Source organism: Pteronotus mesoamericanus, unplaced genomic scaffold, assembly GCF_021234165.1.
Source record: "Pteronotus mesoamericanus isolate MK-2021 breed Mesoamerican mustached bat unplaced genomic scaffold, CSHL_Meso_final scaffold_54, whole genome shotgun sequence".
Classification (NCBI taxonomy): domain Eukaryota; kingdom Metazoa; phylum Chordata; class Mammalia; order Chiroptera; family Mormoopidae; genus Pteronotus; species Pteronotus mesoamericanus.
This window is the reverse complement of record NW_026555321.1, coordinates 32,716,849-32,731,094: the sequence shown is the minus strand read 5'-3', so window position 1 is coordinate 32,731,094 and position 14,246 is coordinate 32,716,849.

Below are 14,246 nucleotides of genomic sequence, written 5' to 3'. Positions count from 1 at the left end.
CAGGGCAAGAGGCCCTGGGAGAGGCAGGTGAATTTTTTTTTAATGAGATAATTATATAATGTAGAAGATGGTAAGTGTATGGGGAAGAAAATATTGCAGGGTAGGGGGCGTCAGAAATGAAGGAGTTCTTAGGGGGATTGAATAAGAATGTAAAGCCAAGCTTAGCACAGTGCCTAGCATATAGGAAGTACTCAATAAATGATAACAATTATTATTACCCCATGATATCCCCCCAGCAACCTAACAATATAATGTAAGTTTCCTCTTTAACGGCTGAAGGAACAGAGGCACAGATATGGAAAGTGACTTACCCAAAGTCCCCAGCATTCAAATCTAGGCATCTGACACCAGATTCTGCCCATGCAAATGCGCAAAGTGTTCTGCATTCTACTAGAGCCATTTCACATGCCATTAAGGGGTAATAAGATTGAAAAATGAAATCAAGCACTATATAGGGTCACCGACCACTGGAATTCCATGTATTAAAATTATCATTAACATGTATTATCCCCTGAGTATGGTATTTTCACAAATTTCTCAAAAATAGTCTTCCATTTGCCTTTTCTGAATGTGTAATAAATGACTTAACTTGAGTTTAGAAATGAATAGATTATCCACGCCAATCCATTGAGGCTTCCTAGAGAAGATGGCAGTTGTCATTGGTCTCCCCAGATACGCATGGCGAGGAGGGTGGGGGCAGCAGGGCATACCTATGAAGCAAACAGTACAAGCTAAGGTCTCCAGATAGGAATGCACAGGATCTGCTTGGAGAAGTCCAGCTGGGAGAATCACGGGCTTACTCCAGCTTCGTGTCTGCAGACAGGAAGTCGCAAAGGTCCTAAGTCGCAACTGGCCCACAGCCATTGCCATCAGCCCCCTGCCTCACCCATCCTATGGGCATACTCAGGCCCTCTTCAGTTCCCCTTTGGACTAGTTTAAAACAGAGAACGCCACACATGTCAGCTGAGAAAGACGTGCTCCGAGATTAGCATCCCTGCCTCAAGCCTTGACTCTCAAAGAAAAATGGGAGGTAGCACTGCACACCCTGGTATGTGACGGCCTGGATATCTTGCCTGGCTCTGCCACTGACTAGCTCTGAGAACTGAAGCAAGTGACTTACGGTAACCTGCTTGTTACCCACTTGAGGCAGGCACAAGTAAATGTCAGCTATCCTCTTCATTACTAAGATTTTAAATCCATAAATATTTCTGGGAGACCCACATGTAGGAACTGAGCCACAGGAATGTCACAAAAATCCATATGCAATTGAAGCAAAGTATGGTATAGAGCTATGTGCTAAAGGGCAGGAGAGGCTAGATTCTCGCGTAAGACAAATGGTGATTTCAATTCTGGATCTGCCACTTACCATCTTGTAAGGGGCCTACGGCAGCTTCTCAACCTTCTCTGAGCCTCAATTTCCTCATCTATAGAGTGTGGTGATCTTACTCATTGCAGAGGATCTAATGTGACTGGAGTTTTAAAGTCCCTGGTATATAGCAGAAGCCCCACAGATGTTATTTCTTTTCTGGGGCTCAACCATGCTAGACCTGGGACAAGAGTCGGGGTCCCCACAGATGCCTAGGCTAAAAGCAGGAAGGAAGGAGAGAGGGAAAAAGGAAGAAAGAAGAAAAGGGTTGTGCCCCTCGCAAATACACCTCTGAATACCCTGAATCTTATTAAACAGACTCTTCTGTCCCCTCAAACGTGATGTGACCTGGGCCGGCCCTCTGGCACAATGTCCTCACCTTTTTCCTTCCAGTCCTCTCCTCAGCTCACCTGTCCCCTGGCTGTCCTTCTGTGGCACTCCCTTCCATGAGGCCAGTTCTTCCTTGCTCTATGAGAACCAACTGCTATTCCTGATGTTCACCCTCCCTGACAGCAACAGAAACCAGATTTCTCCCCCAAATAAATGCAGTATGCAGCAGGAAAAGGGGCTCTATCACTGATCTGTGCCAACCCCGCAGGATAGGAATACTCCCTGGAAGGGTATATTCCATTCTTCTTGGGCTCCTTTCCTGAATTCTCTTAAATATTCCTGTATTCTACTAATAGCAAGTATGTATCGAGCCTTTGTTGTCTAAAGGCACTGGGCCAAGCACTTTATATAGGTTTCATTACTGACTTCTACTGCAACCTAATCAGTCTGGTGGTGTAATCAACCTTGTTTTACAGGTGGGGAAACAGAGGCACAGAGCTGTAAAGCAATCTGCCCAAAGTCACATGTCTAGACACTAAATGAATCACCTTCAAGCCCAGATCTGACCAACATCAGAGCCCAAGGACTTAACCATTACACGATTCTATCCCAGAGCCATCGTCATACAAATAATTGCTGTCAAATATTATTTTTTCAATCACTAGTATTCAACCTAAAGTTTGCTATTTTAAAAAAAGAATTTGGGGTTAAAAACACAAGGAAAGCATGTCATAAATGGCCATTGATGAGGTTTAAATTATAAGAACAGCTGAATGACACAAAAGTCACTGAACTGGTTCCTTTTACTGGGAGAAGAAGAAAAGAAGACTACTTGAAAGAAGAGTGACCAGAATAGTTTTTGGTTTAAGGCAATTTTATTTTTCTGGTCAAATATGAAACACTCCTAAGATGACTAATAAGACTTGAGATCTTTTGTGACATTCTCCCTATTGCTACAGACTAAAGTATCTTTGGCCAGCTCAGTGAATAATTCTGCCCTTCAATCTCTGCTCTGCAAAATGAAAGCAAAAACAGAGCTCAGCTAGTTAGTGCCAGAATTTGATACAATTAATAGTGATGATGACAACATGCCTTTTGTGTATATATTGCTTTATATTTTAAAAGCCCTTTCATATCATTTCTCTTATTTGGTACCCATAATAACCCCGAGGGACAAGTGGAGCTGTTTTTAATCCCTGTTTGACTGATAAGGAAATGAGTGGATAAGTGGAGGCTTTGATGGGAGAATTATTTTATAACCTCAAGTATAAGGATGGCCTTACTAACTACATTACAAAACCCACCTGACAGATTCAATTACATAACAATTTTTTCAAAACTCTGCCTGGCAAAAGCCACCATAAGCCAACTCAAAGACAAATGTCAAACTGAAACACAGTATTTGCAACACATATCATAGACCACGGACTAATTTCCCTGATCTATAAAAACAAACTAATTTCCCTGACATACAATTCAAAAAAATACTTGTACATGAACGTTCATAGCAGAACTGTTCATGACAGCCAAAAAAGTAGAAACAACTCAAATGTCCATCAACAGATGAGTGGATAAATAAAACATGGTCTATTCATACAATGGAATATTATTCAGCCATAAAAAAGGAGTAAGGGCTGATGATGCTGCAACATGGATGAACCTTGAAAACATTACGCTAAGTGAAAGAAGAGACACAAAATGTCACATATTATTTGAGTCCATTTATTTGAAATATTCAGAATAGATAAATCCATAGAGACAAGAAGCAGATAAATGGTTTCCAGGGACTGGGGAAGGTGGGGAATGGTGAGTAACTGCTTAATGGATAGAGGGTCTCTTTGGTGATGATGAAAACGTTTTGGAACTAGATAAAGGTGATGATTACACAACATTGTGAATGTACTAAATGCCACTGAATTGTTCATAAATTATTAATTGTGAATGGTTAATTTTGTTATGTGACTTTTTAAATTTTTTAAAAGATTTTATTTATTTATTTTTAGACAGAGGGGAAGGGAGGGAGAAAGAGAGGGAAAGAAACATCATTGTGTAGTTGCCTTTTCCCCGTCCCCTACTGGGGACCTGGCCTGCAACCCAAGCATGTGTCCTGACTGGGAATCGAACCAGCAACCCTTTGGTTTGCAGGTCGGCACTCAGTCCACTGAGCCACACCAGCCAGGGCTTGTTATATGACTTTTACCTCAATAGAAATAAATATTTAAAAAACTTTTTTCAAATCTATGAGGAAAAACACCAACAAAAACAGCCCAGTAGAAAACTTAGTAAAGGATAAGAATAACACTTCACAGAAAGGACAGTACATATGAAACGTTAATCAACTTCATTCATAATGCGCATGAATCAGGCACGGCTGAATCCAGGGTCTTTAGCAATGTCAATAGGATACTATGTGTCTTTCTCCAACTCTTCATTCTGCTTCCCTGTACGGTGGCAGGCTCTTCCTGTAAGATGGCAAAGGTGGCTCCCATCACCCCAGGCTTACATTCCCTTCACTTGGCAATTCTTCAAGGAAAGCTGTCTTTCCCAAGAGTTCCAGAAAAAGTCCTGGGAATGGTCAACTGGCCTGGGCTGGAGTGAACAGCTATCCCTGAACCATGGGGCCTGGATCATAGGTACGCCCCCAGAGCTGTGGGATGGGATCAGTCCCAAACAATCCAGATGGCCAGAGAGATTCCTGAGAGAGGATCAGGGTATTATTCCAGAAGGAAGAAGAATGGATGCTCAATAGGCAAAATCAACACGTGTCTGCTATGAAAAGGAGATGAGAACTAGGGAAGGGAAATTCACAGAAGAGAGCCACAGAAAATGTGATGAAACAGCTTGAAATTATTCAGCTTTGATGTTTATAAAACAACTTACCTGTCATCTTGATCTTTGCACAGTAATGTTACCTGAGATAGGTAATATTACTACCATTTTACAGATGAGAAAATGAAGTCGCAGGGAAGCTGAAGGGCTTCCCCAGTGGGAAAGCCAGACAAGGAACCAGGACACCTGACCCTGTATCTGGTGGTCTTTTCCCTAACCATGTAGATGCTGCATCTCACTGAGAGACACTGCAATGCACATAGGAACTCACAGGCCTCAGGCACCTGCCCACTTGGCTCTGTTAGGAAAAGGAAGGAAATCAGCCTCTTAGCAATCAGAACCTGTCACTAAGCCGGAGGCAGGCTGCCAGCTGATGCAGCAGAAGTCCTCTAGCTTTTCAAGTGTGCTTCCCATTATACAGCCCAACTGTCCCCTTCCTCATCCACAGGGACAGTGATTCACAGCTGGGCCTCAGAATCCTAATTCTGAAAGAACAGAAGGACCTTGAAACACCCAAGCCCTTGACTCCATCACCAGCAGTTTGCTCACTTCCAATGATGATGAGGCCATCGGTCTTCACCTTTTGTAGGGTTCAAGGGAACACTTATTCCATCTGGTGAGACCGTAGCTAGATAAACACTCTGGCCATTCTCCCCATCTGTCACTCACTCCTCCCAGAGGAGAAAAAGTGACTTAGCCAGTTAATGAATTGTGGAGGAGAGACTGAGTCCACCCCTTAGTTTTCTCTTTTGAAATCTGCCTGCTTACAGGAAGTGTGTGTTCGGCTGTGCCCTCTCCATCTTGCAGTAGGAAGAGCAGGCCAGTTCTGCCTCTGTGGGGGACACCTGTGGTGACCCCAACTAGCTGGGAGTCTGTTTCATTCAGGGATGAAAAGTTAACTCACCTTTTTGGACACACACCTAAACCATGTCCTTCAATCTAGTTTTATCATGAATAGAGGTTTCATTATGAGAAGCAGAATAACAAGAAATTTCTGGAGCTGGTTTGGAAGCCTGGCTCTGCCACCTACTAGCTGTATGACCTTGAGCAAGTTGTTGGCTGTCACCTAGGAAGTGTCACATACATGTTTCTTCAATAAATACAAACTCTTTATCTGTCTGTCTCCTTTATCTACTTCTCAGTTGGCTCAAAACAAAAAGTATGATATGTTCATCCTACATAAGTTCAACACTAAAGAACTTCTGCCTTATGATTATCTAACTACTATGCAATACACCTGAAATTAATACAAAATAATGCTGAATGTAAACTGTAATTGAAAAATTTTAAAAACATTTAAAACTTACATCTTTTCAAGGTTATTAATTGTAAGGCATGAGGTAACCCGGCTGGTGTGGCTCAGTGGATTGAGCACCGGCCTGTGAACCACAGGGTCACCAGTTCAATTATCAGTCAGGGCACATGCCTGGGTTGCAGGCCAGGTCCCTGGTAGGGGGCACATGAGAGGCAAGCACACATTGATGTTTCTCTCCCTCTCTTCTACTCTTCCCCTCTCTCTAATAAAATTAAAAATAAAAAAAAAAGAAACTCTAAAAAAATTTGTAAGACATGAGGTAACATTGCAGCAATGCATAGTCGTGAGTGTTATGTCAGGTGGACAAGAGTCTTAGTTCACTGGAGCTGCTATAATAAGGCACCACAGACTGAGGCACTCGTAAACAGCAAATATTTATTTCTCACAGTTATGGTGGTAAGGTGGATCATTGACTCCTTCTGGGTCAGGGAGCTTTGTGAAGGTCTCTTTTATAAGAACACTAATCCCATTTCTGAAGGCTCCACTCTCCCAAAGGCCCCGCCTTTTAATACCATCACATTGGGTGTTAGGATTCCAACATGCAAATTTGGTGGGGACACAAACATTCAGACCCCAACACCACAATACAAGAACTCAAGGCGGAGCTTGCAGACCAATAGATCTCTACCCAGGTAATAAATCCTCGAGATCAGACAGGGGAAAGGAAGTGAAAGAGGAGACAATAAAACCAGTGCGTAGGCAGAATGTTCCAGGTCAAGACAAAGAGGCTCACCAGAGACTCCCAGAGTCTTAGCCTCCTCATTTCTGCAATGGGAGAATAATATAACTTCTTAGTGTTCTTGGAAAAATTACATGAGATAATGAATGAGAAGTCTTATCATATAGATATGAGGAATTATTAAAGTGCCCACTGAGCCTGCGTATGCAGTTAACAAGTGTGTACTGGTCACCTTAGGTGCCCTCTGTGGAGTATTGGGAGAAGCAAGAAATGATGTCACTTGATCAAGGTCTTATAATCCATAAATGTTGAACCTGGGCTCTAAGTCTAGGTCATCAGACTCTACTACACCATGCAGGCCATCAACTGCTAGTATTCATAAGAGATCTAGAGATCAGGATAAGAAATGGTGAACTCATGTCAAATTCTCACCTTGTCCCAATGTTATGGACTGAAGGTCTGTGTCCCTCCCTAAATTCATATGTTGAAGCCCTCACTGTCAATGTGATGGTATTTGGAGGTGAGGCCTTCGGAAGGTAATTAGAGTTAGATGGGGTCCTGAGAGTAGGGCTTTCTAGTAGGATTTGTGTCCTTGCAAGAAGAGACACCAGAGAGTATGCCCTCTCTCTCTGTCCCTCTCGCTCTGCCTTGTGAGGATGCAGCGAAAAAGTAGCCATCTGCAAGCCAGAAAGAGCTCCCACCAGACCCCAACCATTCTAACACTCTGATTTCAGACTCCATCCTCCTGAACTGTGAGAACACAAATGTCTATTGTTTAAGCCACCCAGTCTGTGGTACTTCATTATGGCAGCCTGAGGTAAGGCACTCAGGTTAAGAAGCCCAAAGAATAGTTCATTCAAAATAAATAAATTAATTAATAATAACAATAATAATAGAAAGAAAGTAGCTATACCAAAGGATATAAATAGAAGATTTCTATTAACTCATTGACATACTCATTCAAAAAATGTATCTTAAGTACTTTGAATGTGCTAAGCATACAAAGAGCTAGACACAAGCATGAACCAGACAGACGTAGTCCCAACTGTCATGAAGGTCTTAGTTTAATGGAGGAGACACAAAAGCAAGCAATTACAATTCAATGTGATGGAGAAATACAGGGTTCCATGGGATTTCATGGTAAGAGCACTTGACCCAGACTTGGAGAGCCAGAGATGGCTCTTCGGGCAAAAATGTCTAACCTGACCCTAAAAGACAGAGAACTGGAGATAGCAAGTCCAAGACAAGGAGAGAAAGTGTTCTGGACAGAGGAAGTGGCATGGGCTGAGAAGTGATGGGAGCATAGCTGAAGCCCTAGCTCACGGTGGAGCGTGGAGGAGATGATGCTGGAGAAAGACGTGGGCCAGAGTGTGAAGAGCTTCCTGCGACATGCCAGCAAGTTTGCGTTTTACCTGGGGTTCAGTTGTGAACCCCTGAAAGGAACAAACCTCATCAGATTTGCCTTTCAAGAAAGGTAACCTCAGAAAGCAATGTGGAAACTGGATCAGAGTAGGCAAGACAAAGGACTAGAAAGCAGAGCAAATGATGCTACCATCATTTAGGAAAAAGTTAAAGTTAAGTTAGACAGGATAATGCCATGTACCACTGCACTGGAAAGACTGGGTGCTTTACAACTTTGCCTGACTATATCCCTGTATCAGTGACAGAACACACTGGGTGCTATTATTGTTCCCATATTTTCAGATGAGGAATTATCTGCTGCGAAGCTGCCTCTCTGGGGTTAGCTGCTGTCCCTCTGTCCCTGATGCTAAGGTCCCAGCTTTTCCCACCTGGACAACTTTAATACCCTCCTTCCTGTCCCTCTGCCTCCCTATAATCCATAGTCAATCCAGGAGCCAGAGTGAGCTTTTAACAAGGAAATCAGATCATGACCCCACCCCTGGTAAAAATAAATTAATAAATAAATAAATAAATAATAAAAACAAACAAACAAAAAAAAAACCAAAAAACCCCTACAATAGTTTTCCACTACTTAGCGTTAAATGCTCAGTCTTTCCAATGACCCCAGGCCATCAGGCCTCTACCTTGCTCCTGATCCCATTTCACACGCTCTCCCTCTAACTCCCTATTCCAAGCCACAGCAGCTTCCTTATCCTTCTGGAATGCTCCAAGTACTTGGTGTCACTCAGCATCTTCCAGGATCTTGGCCCATGTGTCACCTCAGAGAAGCCCACCCAGACCACCCTATTCAAAGGGCAACTCTAGCCCCTTTCCCTAGTTTACTTTCTTAATAGTTCCACCACATCCAAAGTGATCTTATTGAAGTGATCTTATTTACATGTTTTTCAGTTAATGACTGTTTCCAGACCCTCTCCACCCCACCCACAGTAGGCTAGTGTGTCTGATGGAACTTTTTGTGATGGTCAAAGTGTTCTATACCTGTGCTGTCCAATACAATATAATAGCCACAAGCCTACCAAGCACTCGAAATGTGGTAAGTGTGACTGAAGAACAGAATTTTTAATATGACTTTAATGAGTTTAAATTTAAATGTATTAAATTTAAGTGGTTATTGTATTGGACAGAGGAGCTCTAGAGTATAAGCTCTAAAAAGGCAGGGACCATGTCCTTCACCATGTCCCACCTGCCCACAATAATACCTGACATTTAGTAAGTGCACAATAACTAATTCTTGAGGAAACGGACAAAGATATGAAGAAATGAACAAGGAAATCCCTTCTGACCTCCTCTTGGCACTGCTCTCTACCTCTCACAACAGGCCCTGAGGCCTCCCTCCACCCAGAGAGGAGGGGGGACGTTGTTTGCTGCAGTGACCTCAGGCATTTGGCAGAAACACCAGGTGCCAGGGCAGCAGAGTCAATTACTCCCTCCACTGCACTCCATTTGGAGCCCAACACCCCCTGTGCGGAGGTGGGATGGTAATGAGGCCTTACCAGGCCCCAGTAAATACTGCAGCTGTTTCCTATACAGTCATTTGGGCTTTATGGAATGTGGAAGTGGCTCGGCCTATAAACCCACGTGGGTCGCTTTATTTGTCTTTTCTCCTCCTCCTCCCTTGTCTAATGTTGGAAGGCACTAGGAGGGAGAACCAAGTCAGTGTCAGGTCAAGAAACTGAATTCAATTAAAGTCTTATTTGGACCCAATCTCTTTTAGGAAATGAAATCAGCATCGGGCTGAATAATATATTTTTTTGCAAGAGGGGTCCCTCCTGGGTTCCATTTAGGCAGGAAGATAATTCAGAACAGGCATTCGGTCTGGTCTTATTTTTACACAGCAAGGATTAGGACATCTGCATTATCCCCGTGGCAATAAAACAAAGTTACACTTCCCGCTGTGATAGTACCAAATAACGATTGAGAAACACTCAATCCCAAGCCCCCTGGAAAACACTGCATCACCTGTTAACTGAGCTCAGGATCGAATGGGAAAGGAGCAGACACAGATGCTTTGAGATAGCAACAAACATGAGACAATGTTTTAAGAGACAAGACAAACTGAGATCAATTGCACAAAGATGACTGCAGTCGAACTTCCTGGAGAATCCATGTCATGCACAGCCAACGGATGCTGTAAGGGGTCTCGTTTCCATTTGTGAGAAAGGAAACTCTTGTGCCTGCTCTGAGAGGCTGACATAGAGGGATAATAAAAAGTCTGACTACTTTGTACTCCATGGCACATCTCTGAGAATTACCAGTCATGTCATCTGAGAGGCTTCAGGAAAAGAGCTGTATTTTCTCTGTAGTTTAGAAATTGTCGTTTACCTGAAGAAGCCTCTGTGTCATAGCAGGGACAGGAGGCATATCCCTGAGTGCTGTCTGGACAATAGCTGTTTCAGAGTATCAGGTGCTCTAAAAATTATAATAATGATAATAGTTGCATTTAAGCCCTGACAATGTGTCAGTCTCTGTGCAAAGCCATTTTCTGCATAATCTCAGTGAATTCCCTTAACAACTCTAAGATAGCTACAACTATCCCCACTTTACAGGGTTAAAAAGGGGGAGGATTTAGAGAAGTTAAGTCACCTGCCTTGCTGGAGAGGCCCATGCAGAAGGAAGTAAGGGTGACCTCTGACCAACAGGTAGCAAGAACCTGAGGTTCTCATCCAACAACCCATGAATCCTGCCAACAGCCACATAAATCAGCTTGGAATTGGATATGCTATGAACTGAATTGTGTTCCCCCCAAATTCATATGTTGCTGCCCCACCCACCAAAGTGCTGGCTGGTATTTGTAGATGGAGTTTTTGGGGTATAATTAGGTTTAGATGAGATCATGAGGGTGGGGTTCCAATGATATGATTAGTGCCCTTATAAGAAGAGACCAGAGAGCTTGCGCACGCTGTCTCTCTCTCTCTCCCCCTCCCTTCCACCATGTAATGATACAACAAGAAGTTAGCTATCTGCAAACCAGGAAGAGAGCTCTCACCATACCCACCATGCTAGCACCCTGATCTCAGACTTCCAGCCTCTATCAACAATTGTCAAGATAAGAATGTCTGCTCTTTAAGCCACCCAGTCTCTGAACTTTGTTTTAGTACCCCAAGCTAACGAATGTAATATGCTTCCCCAGTTGAGTCTTCATATAAGACCTCAGCACCAGGTGACACCTCAACTGCAGCCTCATGAGACACCCTGAGGCAGAGGATCCTGAGGAACCAAACCTGGATCCTCAGATACTGAGAGATCAATGTGTATGTTCTTATGCCACATTTTGGGGGTAATTTTTTCCTCAGCAATACATAACTGACATAGTCACACAACCCATAAGTGCTTCAACTGATTCCAAATCAGGTGCATCAGGTCCCAGAATGTACTTATTTTTGCTCTCCTTCACACTGCCTTTCATGTTTTCTTCCTTCCCTTTCCCCACACTACCAATACAGGTACCTACTGCTCTGAAACAGTCTGATGCTGCTCCTTTTCCTGCTGCCCTGTCCACCAGGGATAAGAACAGGACCATGCACACTTCAGGAGGCAGCACCACAGAGTGACAAGCAGGCAGAATCTAGAGGCAGGTAACTGGATTAGAATCGCAGCATTGCCAGCACATACCAACTATGTGATCTAGGGCAAGTCACTTCCCAAATCTGAGTTCTCACAAGCAATCTCTTGAAAGGGTGTTTCTTTTTTTTTTTTTTTTTTTAATTAATTAATTTATTTTTTTGGTAATGGAAGTGGAAAAATTGTATTTTTCCCATTACCATTCATCCCCCTTATGCTCTCTTTCACCTCTCCCCTACAATCACCACACTGTTGTCCATGTCCAAGAGTCCTTTTTCTTTTTAGCTCCACCCCTTATCCCCTGCCCAGAGCTGTTAGCCTGCTCTCTATCTATGAGTCTGTCTTTATTTTACTTGTTATTTCAGTTTGTTCATTAGATTCCACATATGAGTGAAATCATATGGTATTTCTCTTTCTCTAACTAGTTTATTTCACTTAGCATAATGTTCTCCAGGGCTACCCATGCTGTTGCAAAGGGTAAATTTTTCTTCATTTTTACAGCCCAGTAGTATTCCATTGTGTAAATATATCATAGTTGGTTTATCCACTCATCTGCTGGCGGACACTTGGGTTGCTTCCAAATCTTGGCTATTTTAAATATTGCTGCAATGAACATGGGGTGCTTATATTCTTTCACATCAGTGTTTTTGGGTTTTCAGATAAATATCCAGAGGTGGAATGAGTGGGTTATAAGGCAGTTCCATTTTTAATTTTTTGAAGTATCTCCATACTGTTTTCCACAGTGGCTGCACCACTCTTCATTCCCACCAACAGTGCAAAAGGGTTCCCCTTTCTCCACATCCTCACCAGCACTAGTTGTTTGTTGATTTATTGATGATAGCCATTCTGATAGGTGTGAGGTTATATCTCATTGTGGTTTAGTTTGCATTTCTCTGATGATTAGTGACATTGAGCATCTTTCATCTGTCTGTTGTCATTGCATGTCCTCTTTGGAGAAGTGTCTATTCAGGTCCATTGCCCATTTTGTAATTGGATTGCTTATTTCTTTGATGTTGAGTTTTATAAGCTCTTTATAAATTATGGATTTTAACTCCTTATCAGATATATCAGCAAATTATGCTCCCATTCAGTGGGTTGTCTTTTGATTTTGTTGATGATTTCCTTTGCTGTGCAAAAACTTTTTAGTTTGATATAGCCCCTTTTATTTTTTTTCTTTTGTTTCCCTTGCCTAAGGAGCTATATCAGAAAAAATATATATTGCTTCAAGCAATTCCACGACTTTACTGTCTATGTTTTTTTTCTAGGATTTTTATGGTTTTGAGTCTAACATTTAAGTCTTTAATCCATTTTGAATTTATTTTTGTGTGTGCTGTAAAAAGGTGGTGTAGTTTCATTTGTATGCATGTATCTGTCCAGTTTTCCCAATACCATTTATTGAATAAACTATCTTTAGCCCATTGTATGTGTTTGCTTCCTCTGTCAAATATTAGTTGACAATAAAGGTGTGGGTTTTTTTCTGAGGTCTCTATTCTGTTCCATTAATCTATGTTCCATCGTTTTTATGCCAGTGTCATGCTCTTTTGATTACTATGGCCTTATAGTATAGTTTGATATTAGGTAGAGTGAGTACTCCAACTTTGTTCTTCTTTCTCAAGATCGCTGTTGCTATTCAGAGCCTTTTGTGGTTCCATATAATATTTGAAATGTTTGTTCTAGTTCTGTGAAATATGTCATTGGTATCTTGATAGGAATTATGTTGACTCTATAGGTTGCTTTGGGTAGCATAGACATTTTAAAGATGTTAATTCTTCCTATTCATGAACACAGTACATGTTTCCACTTATTCGTATGTTCTTCCATTTCTTTCTTTAGTGTCTTTTTATTTTCAAAGTACAAGGTTTTTACATTCTTGGTTAGATTTATTCCTAAGTGTTTTACTCTTTTTGAAGCAATTATGAAAAGGATTGTTTTCTTAATTTCCCTTTCTCATAGTTCATTATTAGCATATACAAATACAACTGATTTCTTGATATTAATTTTGTATCGTGTTACTTTATGAATTCATTTCTCACTTCCAGTAGTTTCTTGGTGGAATCATTAGGGTTCTCTATGACTAGTATTATGTCATCTGCAAATAATGACAGTTTTACATCTTTCTTTCCAATTTGGATGCTTCTTTTTCTTCTTCTTGTCTGATTGCTATTACTTGGACTTCCAGTCTCTATGTCGAATAAGAGAAGTGAAAGTGGACATCCCTGTCTTGTTCCCGATCTTAAGAGGAATGCCTGTAGTTTTTGCCTGTTGAGTATGATGCTGTCAGTGGGTTTGTCATATATGACCTTTATTGCATTTGGCATGTTCCTTCTATTCCCACTTTGCTGAGAGTTTTAATCATAAATGGGTGCTGGATTTTATCAAATGTTTTTTCTGCATCTACTGATATGATCATGTGCTTTTTATCCTTCATTTTGTTTATGTGTTTTGTCACATTTATTGATTTCCAAATGTTCTACCAACCTTGCATCCCCAGAAAGCATCACATTTGATCATGGTGTACGATCTTTCAATACATTGCTGTATTAGGTTTGCTAATATCTTGAAGATTTTAGTATCTATATTAATCAGGGATACTGGCCTATAGTTTTCTTTCTTTGTAGTGTCTTTACCTAGTTTTGGAATTAGGATAATGCTAGCCTCTTAAAATGAGCTTAGGAGTCTTCCCTCCTCTTGAATTTTTTAGAATAGTGTGAGGAGAGGTGTTAGTTCTTCTTGGAGTGTTTGGT